A 13,513-nucleotide genomic window follows, 5' to 3' on the forward strand; every position below is an offset into this window, starting at 1 on the left:
AATTAAAGAAGGAATTTCACTCAAATTTAAAGTATCTGCATAATAACCATGCATATATGACTATATACACCGATCAGCCATAACATTATGTCCACCTGCCAAATATTGTGTATATCCCCCTTATGCATCCAAAACGGCCCTGATCGTCCATGTCGCCGGTTCACCGCTTTCGCTTCCTTGGACCACGTTTGATAGGTACTGACCACTGCAGACCCTGAACACCAGTTTTGGAGATGCTCTGACCCGGTCGTCTAGCCATCACAATTTGGCCCGCAAAGGACACTGAAAAAAATGGACTTAGTGGGTCTTTGAATTTAAATAAAATAAACATGTATATGCAACACAAAATATTTATATTCCTTGTGTAAACATAATTTAATTGATTAGGATTAAAATGTTTTGTTTGAATGTAAAATGAACACATTATTCTCACATTGATTAAAATTGATTGAATTGAATACTTAAAACAATAAAATTGGGTTTGGACACAAAACGGCACCTCCTGAGCAGCAGGGGCAGTATAGCTCATTGAGAAGGACATCGATTGCCATAAAAGAAGAATAAAGATCGTTTTTTTGGGCGCCAAAATGAAGACTAAGCACAGCAGTCACTGCCAGTCAGTCAGAAGAACTCTCTCAGACGGACACCACGTTATTAAAGTAAGTTATATTATTTATTTATGTTCGCTTCATACGTGATATATCTTCACTAGATAGACTATTTTTTTGTTTACAATATGTAGCCATTGCAATGACTTGTAGTAAATATTAGTTTGGAGGAGGTTGGTGGAGTAATTCAGTCAAGCTCATAAAGAAAAACACAGCGTTTTAAAAACGTCAGCTGTTTAATGTTATTTCACGTTTGGTAGTTTTATCTGAGTTGAAAACTGTCAGCTTTGAGTTGACTTTTGAGGCACTTTTTACTCAGCTGTTCTATGGAAACGTATCAGGACAAATAAAACGCTAACCAAAAGTTATTCTGTCCAGAGTAACGTTATCCATGTAACGTTAAGTAATTTACCAGATGATATCAATTAACTACATTAATAATGACATTGCGTATGAAACAAACGGTCTGCTTAATCAGATTATCAGACCCGCGTCAGTTATTCATGACTTCGCTACGCCACGAGCAACACTTGATTCTATTAGAAAAAGCTTTTTTAAATGTCTCGCGTGACGTCTGGTATAGTAATTGAAAAAAAAATCGCTTTGAAGTGCCACACCTTAAAGCTGACGTTTTCAGAAGAGCACCTTGTTGTTTTAAGATCTCATTTTGTCCAAAATTGCGTCCTATGACAGATATAATACTTATTTCATTATTGTTCTGTGTATGTGTGGTCTTAATCATTTGAGGTTATGTGTTGATTTCACCTCTGAATACTTCCTCTTATAGGTCCATCATCCTTGCATGCGCTACACAGCATTGGTAAGTCATTTCTTTCACTTTTGTACTGCTGTTAGGAGCTAAATCTTATTTTTGTAACTAATATACAATTATTATTCTTTGACTCGCAGTACTCAAATATACAATGGTTGGTTAATTTGTTTTCAGATAAATGCTGAATTTGAAAGAATCACTACTGTCTAATGTTCCTGTGTCACCTAGACCTCCAATCCAAAAACCTGATGAAACTCTTCTATCAGAAAGGAGGACAGCTAGCAAAAAGGCTTCAAACAATCAATGATCAAATGACAGATGTAAGTAATATAGATTCATAGACATAAAATGTGTAAACCTTGTTGGAAGTACAGAACATTTAGTATGTTTTAGTTGCATCTTTTGGCACACGGGTCATTAAAACACCTGGGAAGATTTAAAGGGGTAGTTCATCCAAAAATAAAAATTCTCATCATGTTGTTACAAACCTTTATAAATGTCTTTGTTCTGATGAACACTAAGGAAGATATTTTGAGGAATGTTTGTAACCAAACCAATCAGAAGCCCCATTCACTTCCATAGTGGGGAAAAATAATACTATTGAAGTGAATGGGGCTCATGAACAGTTTGGTTGCAAACATTTCTCAAAATAAATATCTTCCTTCATGTTAATCAGAACAAAGACATTTATACAGGTTTGTAACAACATGAGAGTGAGAAAATGAGAGAATTCACTTTTGCTGTGATTGTCAGGTATGGTAGCACACACTCGAAATGTGGCCTCTTTATTTAACTCAAACCAGTGTAGTGAACACACACACACACACACACACACACACCCACACACACCCAGAGCAGTGGACAGTGCAGCTGCCTTGCTTTGTAACCCATATATTTGTAACCAATTGTAACATGCTGTGGCAATGCACATGGGTCTGTATACTTACAGTTATATTTGTTTGCATTGTACTAATTTCCAATGACACTTATTGTAACAGTAAACTTTTTTCTGTTTCTTTAACTACATTTGTTTGTTGTGTACAGGGCATGGATGAAGTCAGCACCAGTGAGGTCATTTGAAGACACCAATGTTGGGATTTGTGCTCTCAAACAACATGCTTCTTGTGATGAAGAAGAGTATCTTTGTATAGTCCTGGAAGGCATGAAGGTGTTGCAACATCGTGCCATGTTGTTTGAGCTGATGTATGCCTTAAACCTGAGCTATCCTGATCTCCGCTTTATTTTTGAGGAAATCCAAAAGATTTTAATGGAACTGCATTGAGAGTAACTTTAACGAACAGTTTCTTTCAGTGAAAGGATCAGAAAGACTGTGCTGCTCATTTTTGACTTTGTTTATCTGTTTTAAGTGTTTTCTCTTATTAATACATTAACCGTTTGCTGCTCAGAGTCGATTTTGGTAATGGGTGTTTTTTTTTGTTTTTTTTGAATCTATGATTAACAGTTTATACAAATGCTGTAGCTCTGACTTTCCGAAGGATTGATATTTTCCAGTTTGTAAATCCATTTTAAAAATAATAGTACTTACTGTTTTGCATGTCTCTTTGGAATGCAGTGTTTGTGTTTTAGCACTTCTAAATCTACTGTGATAGTAACTATTTTAAACATTTGGGTCAGTTTCATCCTAATATAACTAGGGCCTAGTCATGAATTAATCTACAACCTGTTTGGGAAATTGCCCCTTTATGTATGCACTGCATGTGCTGATTGTTGTAATAGTTATTGACTGTTATTGAATTAATGTGTAGTGATTTAAATGAATTGATGATCTGAAAGCAGTGGTTTGCCTCAATATCACTAAACATTTGTACAAAACTCTTCACTTTTTATGCCAATGCAAATGTATTTTGTATTTAAAAAGAAATAAATAACATTTGGATAATTATGGGTGATTATTCTGGTGCCAGAGACATAATGAAATTGCTTTAGAGTTACATAATCCCATAATATAAGCATTAAAAAAGCATGTTGGAATTACAGATGAAAATCTAGTCCCCTTACATAATTAAATTACTTAAACATTACAAAATAAATGTGTTATAGTAAAGAGAAATATCACTTTGAGTCAACATATTTGTATTAGACTACTTAAAATAATTAAAATGTTTTGGTCTGACACATAAAAATTATTTGAGGAAAATTATTTTGGTTTTAAACAATCGGATCATGTGGGACCGATGTACACATTAAAATTACGTAAATTGAAAGGATTTTTTTTTTCAGTGGACGGGCAAAGGCTCATTGATGCACGTGGGGAGCGAAGGCTGGCCCGTGTGGTCCAATCCATGCCCGTAACCAGCTATGAGGCCACCGAGGTCCGGACCTCGGTAAATGTTTCATATAAAAATAAAATGTAAAAATTAGTACTTTTAGACTACCCACATTGCCATCCGCATATATAATTTAGTTTGGACTGTTTACTGTATAGATTTTGTGTAAAATTACAGAGATTGTCCCAAGCAGCTATGAGACACTGGCGGGTGCAGCATTCGCAGTGTTCCCAGATCCCATTGTGAAAAATCATCTTTAGATGTTGTGTTTAATGTTTTAGCAATTAATTTGACACTTTGGGAAAAGTAAGTGTGCAGGTTTGTGTTAGCGATGTCTCTGAATGACAATGTCTGGACTTATTTCTTTCTTTATGGCCTATATCATACTAATATCTGGCAACACGATGTGACCAGCACCTGAACAGTAATCAAATGGCACATCATTCAGTGTGGGCAGGTTATTGCTGAGATGAAACTAGGTAAGACACACGAAATAATCATTATGATTATGTAAGAAACGCTTTCAACACTAAACATCTGAAAATAACACATAAAGATGTAGAACAGGGTTTAAATGAAATATGCCAAATATGTAAACAATGGCCATGAAGAAGGTTATGTTATTTCATTCAGATTATGAGTTAGCATTTAACAAAGTCATGCTGAAAACATTCAAATGAGCACTAAACAAAGTTTTTGTTTATTGCTTATTAATATAATAATTCATATAATGCAAAGCATTGTTGCATGAAAATAAATAAATTATCCACCCTAACAGTAAAGCAGGCTAATAACTAATTGTTATCTAAAAAATAATATGATGCCCCACCAAAAAACATATAGACAAAATGTATATCCAAAGTGTAAAATGGCATAAAGGTTCACTGCAAAAAAATGATTTTCAAGAAAAAAAATCTTAAAATCTTAGTATTTTTGTCTTGTTTTCAGTAAAAATATCTAAAACGACCCAAGGAAAAAGTCTAGTTTTTAGTCCAAAAATATCTTTTTTTTTGTGATTTTGTGCATAAAACTAGCAAAAAAATCTGCCAATGGGGTATGCAAATTTTTCTTGATTTTTTTTCTTGAATTTAGTGTTTAAGAAAAAAATTTAAGATTATTTTGCTTACCCCATTGGAAGATATTTTGCTTGTTTTATGCACAAAATCACTTAAATGTAATATTTTTGGTCTAAAAACTAGACTTATTTTCTTGGGTCGTTTTGTTAATCAAGAAAAAGCATCTTAATTTAACTTTTTTTTTTTTTTACTGAAAACAAGATAGAAATACTAAGAATTTTTTCTTGAAAAAAAAAAAAAAATATATATATATATATATTTTGCAATGTTCATACAGAATATAAGCTCCAGGTAAAAATAAAATTTACACTACAAAATTGTTGCACAAAACAGTACATTTACTAAGTATACTTAAAAGTTTATTTTAGTCCACATTTTTCGCCTGGGATAGCATTTGTTAAGTCTTAAACACCCCTTGATCGCACAAATTTTCAAACCCTGGCTACGGCCATGCTCCGATCCAACAGAATAGCTACTGTAGCTGAAATTGCTGAAAAAGTGAATGCTGGTTCTGATAGAAGGTCTGGCGAAGTCCATACCTTAACGGGTCAGGGCTGTTTTGGCGGCAAAAGGGGGACCTACACAATATCATCATGTTATGGCTGATCGGTGTATGTTATATACAGTATATTATTCATCAATTTTTTCAGGCCTTTTCTCTGCAGGGTCGCAGGAGGGCTGGAGTCTTTCCCAGCATCCCGGGTCACATCCTGAATAAACCCTGGACAGATGGCCAGTGCACACATTCAAACTCGCACACCTAAAGATGATGTAATCTTCGTGTTTTTGAAATGTAGGGTTTATTTTTCCAGTAAAACTTGCACAGCAACTTTAATTAACATTAAACATGAATAAATGCTGTAAAATGATTTAATTTTAGGTAAATGTTAGTGAATGCATTATCTAATGTTAATGATTGAGATTTTATTGTAAATTTGACCAATTTTTCATATTGATGAAGAGCAATTCTAGCATTATAGATGTGACATTTGCTGTCAAAATTTGAAAAAAATTTCTCAGATAATGCATTTACCAATATATTGAACCATCTGTTTATATTTTCCTAAGCCCCTGATGAGTCCAGACATCAGAAAAATATCAGTCTATACTCATGTTTTCTGTAGTAGATGAGGGAAACATGCATGCGTTATGGGTCTGACAAAAAAAGGACCCATGTTTTTGGGAGACAACATACTTTGTAGGAATTCTGTGAATTTAAATGAACCAACCATGCAATAGGTTTTCTAAGAATATTTAAAATGTATTTTCACTTTTTTTGTATGCGCATTTTTAAGGGAAAACAACGTTATGGATGTGACATTTCTCCGCTATAGTAGACGTGACAATTCTGTAATTTGCACCTACTTAACTATGCAAAAATAATAATAAAAAAAAATGCTTTCAAAACTTTAACAGAGACTTTGCATGAGTATTCATACCACCAAATATGGACATCTTAGATATTGTTAAAAACTTTACTTTTCGTGATAAGGTTGACATTTGAATGTTATTGTCCTGAAGTGATACTTCTTCTCCACGAACATCACCAAATGTGTAAAAACAGGAATTAAGCTATTATTTTTATATTGAAACTGCTTATTAAGCTAGAATAAGAGAAAGTATTTTAACATTTAAAAAATGACACGCTTCACATTTACTTTAAACAGCAAAGGCCAAAAAGATTCCTCACCTCACCTAGTCTAAAAGGAGATATGCATGATAGGAATGTAATGAATGTCAGAAAGTGTGTGTGTGTGTGTGTGTGTGTGTGTGTGTGTGTGTGTGTGTGTGTGTGTGTGTGTGTGTGTGTGTGTGTGTGTGTGTGTGTGTGTGTGTGAGAGAGAGAGAGAGAGAGAGAGAGAGAGAGAGAGAGAGACTAGTTCTTCTCATTCTTTGCCTCAGGTAAAGGGATTTATGGGGAGACTGAAGGATGAAGAGATTAAGAGTAATTACATTCAGAGGAACCTAAAGAGCAAAATGAACAAGTTCAGAGTTGAATCTCTTAACCAGGGAAAGTTCAATGAGCTGAGAAAAATAAAAAACAGCAGACGTTTGAGAAAAGATGCTGTTAATAACGTCTAGTTGAAATGTACTTTTTTCCTCAGATGGATGGTTCTATATAATATAATGGTTTGACAGGTCCAGTTTTATCTGAAGTGATTTAAAGAGGTCACATCATGAGAAATTAAACTCAAATCTTCTGAGATAAAAGAGTTCAGTCTAGTTTACTAGAAGAACACTGCAACTTTCAAAACTTAAAACAACCTTCCAGTTGAAGAGCATTTCAAAGTAAATTGCTAAAAAAAACTTTCTCTATTCATGAATATCAACTGATGTCACTCATATCTCAAACTTGTCTTCCGACATTTTGAGTACCTGAAGTGGTTGCAAAAGAACTAGAAGCTACGCCTTCAATATTTGTGAGCACTTTTACAACACTAAGAAGACTCAACACAACATGATACTTTGCTTGAAGTATCACCTGTGTCTCTACACGTGAACTCGAGCATTGAGAACATTGTTTGTGTACACAGAGTTTACTAAAAAGAAGGTTTTGAACAACTGACTTTAGCTATTTTGGTGTCCGTTCAGCGCCATCTTGCATGTCAAGATGTATCGATCTCTGAATGTGACGTAAGGAGGGAGGAGAGTAAAGATGGATAGCTCCTAAAGCATTGTGCCATTTAAATGCATGTATAATTTGTGGTTTTGTCGCAAGTGAAAAACAATATTGACCTTGCAGTTGAAATAGGAGCCTCATATAAGATTCATTCATTTGCATTTGGAGATCGATTCTTTATGTCTGGCAAAGATGGCGAGCGGACACCACAACAGCCAAAGTCAGTTATTCAAAACCTTTTTTTTTCGTAAACTCTGTGTACACAAACAATGTTACTAATGCTCGCGTTCATGTGTAGAGATCCAGGTGATACTTCGAGCAAAGTTTTATGTTGTGTTGCAAATATAGTGGTAGTTCTGTAGCAGCGGACAGCAGCTGGAAGAACGCATCAGGGATCGAGTAGGCATCACATCCTAACCAAGATATTTTTTTAAAGTAGCGTTTCTTTTCATGACAGTCGAGGTGCGAAATTTATTTTATAGGCTTTTCCGTATCCATAAGAATCATAGACAGTAAAAGATAAGAAATACATAAATCGTTACAAGCTAGCAAATGCTTGTCAGTACCCTACTGGTACGCGGTAGGTACTCAATATGGCGGCAGTAAGCTGAAAAAAAGAGGCGGATGACGTAAAAGTTTTTTTTTTGACATAAAAGTTTTTTTAATACCAAATTTTGAGAAAAAAGCTGAAAAAATTGCAAAGGACTTCTGTAAGAGATCAGATTCAGAACGATGATAAAACATTCCCATAGTTTACAATGTTGTACAAGTTGATGCTTCATATAAAATGTGTAAAGAACGCCACCTAGTGGATAATAGCGGAATTATAGATTACCGTAAAAACTCGTCAGGGAAGCGTCATTGACAGGGAAACATTTTCTCTTGATTGACGAGATAGCTCATCAATGGTGGGGAAAGAGTTAAAAAACAGAGACGTGTAACCGCGACAACACATATGCATCTGATGAAACCGTCTATATTGTTGTGACACGTAAATCATTGCATTAGCACATGTACCCATCTTCTGACATCAATGTTGTCTATTGTGTGATATGAAAATTGGTCGTCCCAGTCACAGTGAGGTAATAAGAAGAATGTTGAAAACTGTAAAGGATATTTTTCCATATCATTACAAGAACTAACAATGATTTGAGTTGCTGTCAGTAATGCAACCACCATAAAATCAGAAGAAAACGATTTGCAGCTGTAGCAAAGATTATAAAGCAAATACAGTTATTTGTAAATGCAATGCAAAATGTTTTTTGCTAGTTTCAGCCCCATCCAGTTATCATTTTCATGCGCCACGTTGTTTAAATAGCAAATGCACTTATGCCCATCTGATTGCCCATGGGCGTCTTGGTCTGAAAGCGAGGTGCATTGTTGGCCTTTGCTATTTTGAGGCAATTGAAAACAATTGCACCATTGACCACCTGGTCTAAAGTCAATGAGAATTATTTTATTAAAGCTATTATTTTATTAAAACACTAAAGAGTTTTTTTTTACCTTAAAATAACATTTCCAAAAAAGTTTCAGTCGTTCATCCACTCGAAACAGGGTGAACGGCACGTTCACATTCGCTTTGCAGCCCTCTATTGGCCAAAACCGCACTAAAGAAGTTTCCAACCATCGGGTCGCAGGCCTGTAGTTCAAGTGAAAACTACAAAAACATGCTTTATGGCAGACCTACAATCCAATCAGAGCCAGCTTTGCTGCAGTAGGCTAAATTATTTACGACAGTGGTAATGGACAATTCTGCTTCCAACCTATAGGGGGAGCAAAGAGCAAAAACTCTTTAGTGTTGCTTTAATTGAAAGGGTGTGTTAGTAATATGCGCCTATAAGCGAGTGCCTATATGCCAAATATTAAAAATGAAAGGATTGCAATTTAAAAGATTATTATTGTGTACATAAGGATAAAAATGCCTAATCATTGCATGTATCAGAATTACCTACATGTATTTGCAGTAATGACATATAAAATTGGTTTCCTCTCTGCAATAGCATTTAGTTTTTGCTCTTGCAAATTTCGCCATGTAAATAGCGAATTTGCCACGGTGCAGGCGTAAATTGCTTTGAAGGGGATGGGAGATGACACTTTGATTCTGTGAGCGGTCATGGGTGGGGCATAATCAATGTGACATCACATTGATAGGGGATGCCCAGCAGCCTGTTTTGTGTGACTGTCGTGGTTTAAAGGAGATGTAAATATAAATGTAAGAATAAATGAATTTGTATAATTATATGATGTTTCTGCACACACACTGGTAACTCATTTTCTGATATAAAACACATTTAAAAGTGCATTTTCTAGGATAGAGGGGCTTTTACACTGAAAAAAATGATTCATTGAATTTAATCAATTTTTTTAAGGTAAGTGGTTGCAATCAATTTATTTAAGCTACATTTAAACAAAAGTTTTATATTTTATTTTACTTTACTAATCTTTTTTGTTTAAATGTAGCTTAAATAAATTGTTTGCAACCACTTACCTTAAAAAAATTGATTAAATTCAATGAATCATTTTTCAGTGTAGTGCACATGCACCATGCGCTTCAGACTATGCACTTAGATGGTTCAAACAGGACCCTGAATGTTAAATTTGCTTGAACTTTTTACATTAACTGTGCTGTTTGTACATTAAAGGGTCCACCCATTAATTTCGTAATCTCATTTTGCCTGTAAAAATACATGAACACATTGGTTTAAATGTTATTCATTATAAAAACCCAGTTTGGGAAGCATTGTCGTAATCTGCTATAGCTTCAAGTCATTTACCTGTGTTTCAGCGAGGACGATAGCAAATGCTACACTACCTCATTAATATTCATGAGCCAGGGCCGGAGTGGGACTCATTTTCAGCCCTGGAGTTTCATGCCTTAGACCGGCCCACTTTAGTTCATGACTGACTATTGAAATAATATCTTTAAACCCTATAAGTCTGCAGTAGTGCACTGTTCTCTGCAGCCTTGCAATTCACTGTATTTTTCAAATCATATTCCGTGCAAATGCAGTAAACAATTATAATTTTTGCCATAATCATGCAGCTCTACCATAAGACCATAATATTACTAAAGTAAACTTATTCAAAAACTAAAGGAAACAAATGTGTTTGTGTTTTCCTCTATATTTCTATTTCTAAAAAATTGTGAGTCTTGAGATTAACTGTTGGGTTGATAACGCTTGGAAACCCCTGATATACAATACACAAGCAAGATTTATCAAGTATGCATTGGAAACAAATGGAAAAAATCTGTATCTTTTTTTAGTACTTAGATCATGTCTATTGCTAAATAACGTAGGCCTACATTGTGTTAAAAAAAAAGAAAACATCATGGATATACTTTTGAAACTAATGAGTTTTGCATCAAATAGATTTTTGTTCCTCTTGCAATAAACGATGAATAATGACTATTCATAGAGAATTCATCTATGACTTGGATAAAAAAAATACGTTTTGTAAATTCTTTTCCTTTTGGCCAGCCCGTTTGTATTAAGACGCGCTCAAGTTTATTTAAAATATAATAGACACGCGGCCGGCAAGCGCACTCAAAAGACGCGCTCAAGTTTATTTAAAATATAGACGCGCGGCCGGCAAGCGCACTCAAAAGACGCGCTCAAGTTTATTTTAAATATAGACGCTCGGCCGGCAAGCGCACTCAAAAGACGCGCTCAAGTTTATTTAAAATATAATAGACGCGCGGCCGGCGCACTCAAAAGACGCGCTCAAGTTTATTTTAAATATAGACGCTCGGCCGGCAAGCGCACTCAAAAGACGCACTCAAGTTTATTTAAAATATAATAGACGCGCGGCCGGCAAGCGCACTCAAAAGACGCGCTCAAGTTTATTTTAAATATAGATGCGCGGCCGGCAAGCGCACTCAATATAGACGCGTCTGAAACAAAACTCGTGTTCAAGTAAGCGCTTTGAAAACCAGAAGACAGCGGCACGTCCTGCGTTTCCCATGCGTTTAAGATGTCAATGAACCCTAATGCAAGAATTCTTCCAATAAGTGGTCGGGACTCGGGACACAATCAACTTGTGCATAAAGCGGCGGGAACATCTCTCACCCGCAAATACGCGTCATCTCGGTGGCATGACAACACCGGCCCTCGTGGCAAAAAAAAACAGACCGGCCCACCGGGAATCCTCCCGGTTCTCCCTACGGCCAATCCGGGCCTGTCATGAGCTGATAAGGTTTGTATTATGTTCCACCACTTTCCACATTCCCCACTCTTCAAATTATATTTTTAATAATAAAATCTATACCACACCTCATGATTTATGTAGAAAAAGGCATTAACGGCAAGCCCGATGTGATTTATTATATTTGTTCATAATTTACATTAAAGTGATGGGCGACTTGTTTTTGCTATTACTGTAGTTACATTTGAGTGTTTCGTATTAATGTATGTGTTTACAGATTCATCTATTATTTTGGAGTCGTTCTTGTTTGCTACCCGGATTATGTTTTATTAGAAATTGTAAGAAAAAAACATGCGGCTGATATCTGGTTGGTAATTTCTCAGCAGATATGAGCTGCCACGAACATGGCAGGGTCTTCTTGCTAAGCAGCTTGAGGGTAATGTAATTTGCTATTGTTTAACCTCGCGCCGCCAGGTCTCTTGTTTTAATGGAGTCTCAGATTAGTTTCCTCTAACATATGTAATTGGATAAGTGATGAAACATATTACTGCTATCCTACCACTAAACTGTAAAGACAGAATCTTCTCTCACATTACGCTTTTCATCTCTGGATCCAGCTGTAATCTTTTTCCAAAAGAAAAAAAATGATTCGAAATTTGTGAGGCGGGGTAACGTGGGTGTACGATGTCATTGTGAAAAGGTACATTTTGATAAGGCTATTCAGATGATGGTGCCTGTGACACGCTGCCAGCAGTAAATGTCTGCCTTTGATGTTTCTGAGCCCTGCATGCAGCGTCGTCTGTCATTACAGTCAAACTACTCTATCAAATGAATCATTCTGCTATTATATGATATTAGCTTTAAACTGCACTAAAGATGGACTCTTGCTGAACTGAATCGGGAGGAAGCTATTAAATAGATAAATTTGGTTGTTATGGAAACAGAATGAGTTTATCTTCCTCTTTTTGCTCACAGTTGCAAGTTCGTCTTGAAAAACCGAGGAGAGGGGTGTTTACTTATTCATCTCTACACCTGTTAAACACATTTGTTTGAGGATCTCTTTAACTTTAGCCAAAAACAAATAACAGACATTTTTGCAATTACACTACACAGCCTCACACATTATGTCTGCTTTAGACATAAGCGGATGTGTTTACAATAACACTGTCAGGCAGTACAGCGGTGACTATCAGCGAACAGTACTGTAAATGTATTCACTTGGCGCTGTCTACAACATTTGGCTTGCCACACAAACCCTTAATAAAACATGCTGCTTTACCGCAAGGAAGAATTGTTGTATTGTGCCATCTGACATGTTTAAATAAACAAGTAATAGCTATAACACAAATCTCTTATGGTTTTATTGCTTTTTATCAATGGTGATATGTGTGTATTTTTTCACATGCATTCCACATTTTCATGAGGTTTATGTAAACGTATCTGGTACCTCTGTACAGTATGTGCCCAGGAAACAAACAATGGGTCTCATTCACTAAGCAGTGTTTGGCGTAACGCATTACAAGTAACGTGCATTACGTAATAATTAGGGCTGTCAATAGATAAAAAAAAATAATCTAGATTAATCGCATGATTTCATGAGTTAACTCGCGATTAATCGCAAATTAATCACACATTTTTATCCGTTCTAAATTTACCCTAATTTAACACTTGTCAGGTTTTTAATACTCTGATCATATATGCATATATAGATGCTTTATGCAAATGTATGTTAACAACAGCCTGTTTACATTTTTAACAAAACCATCAATCCATTGTTTTGTATATGCATTTTCCTATAAGAAGAATTTTCTTTCTCCATTTTTATTTGATGCTGCATCATTTGTGACATGTGCTGTCAAATATCGGCGTTAATAAAATTAGTTGCGTTAAAATGAATTTGCGTTAACGCGTTATTAACACGTTAATTTTGACAGCCCTAGTAATAATATTACTTTTCTGAAGTAACAAGTAAAGTAATGCATTACTTTATAAATGTACACATTAAT

General features: G+C 35.4%; 1 long non-coding RNA gene across 1 annotated transcript; it reads left to right on the forward strand.

Moving 5' to 3' along the window:
• The first annotated feature begins 280 nt into the window (after positions 1-280).
• Positions 281-3,283, forward strand: LOC129429121 (uncharacterized). The gene is made up of 3 exons (XR_012357773.1): positions 281-1,428; positions 1,555-1,700; positions 2,425-3,283. It is a non-coding gene; the product is annotated as an uncharacterized lncRNA (long non-coding RNA).
• The last annotated feature ends 10,230 nt before the right edge of the window (positions 3,284-13,513 follow it).

Source organism: Misgurnus anguillicaudatus, chromosome 15 (genome assembly GCF_027580225.2).
Source record: "Misgurnus anguillicaudatus chromosome 15, ASM2758022v2, whole genome shotgun sequence".
NCBI lineage: Eukaryota > Metazoa > Chordata > Actinopteri > Cypriniformes > Cobitidae > Misgurnus > Misgurnus anguillicaudatus.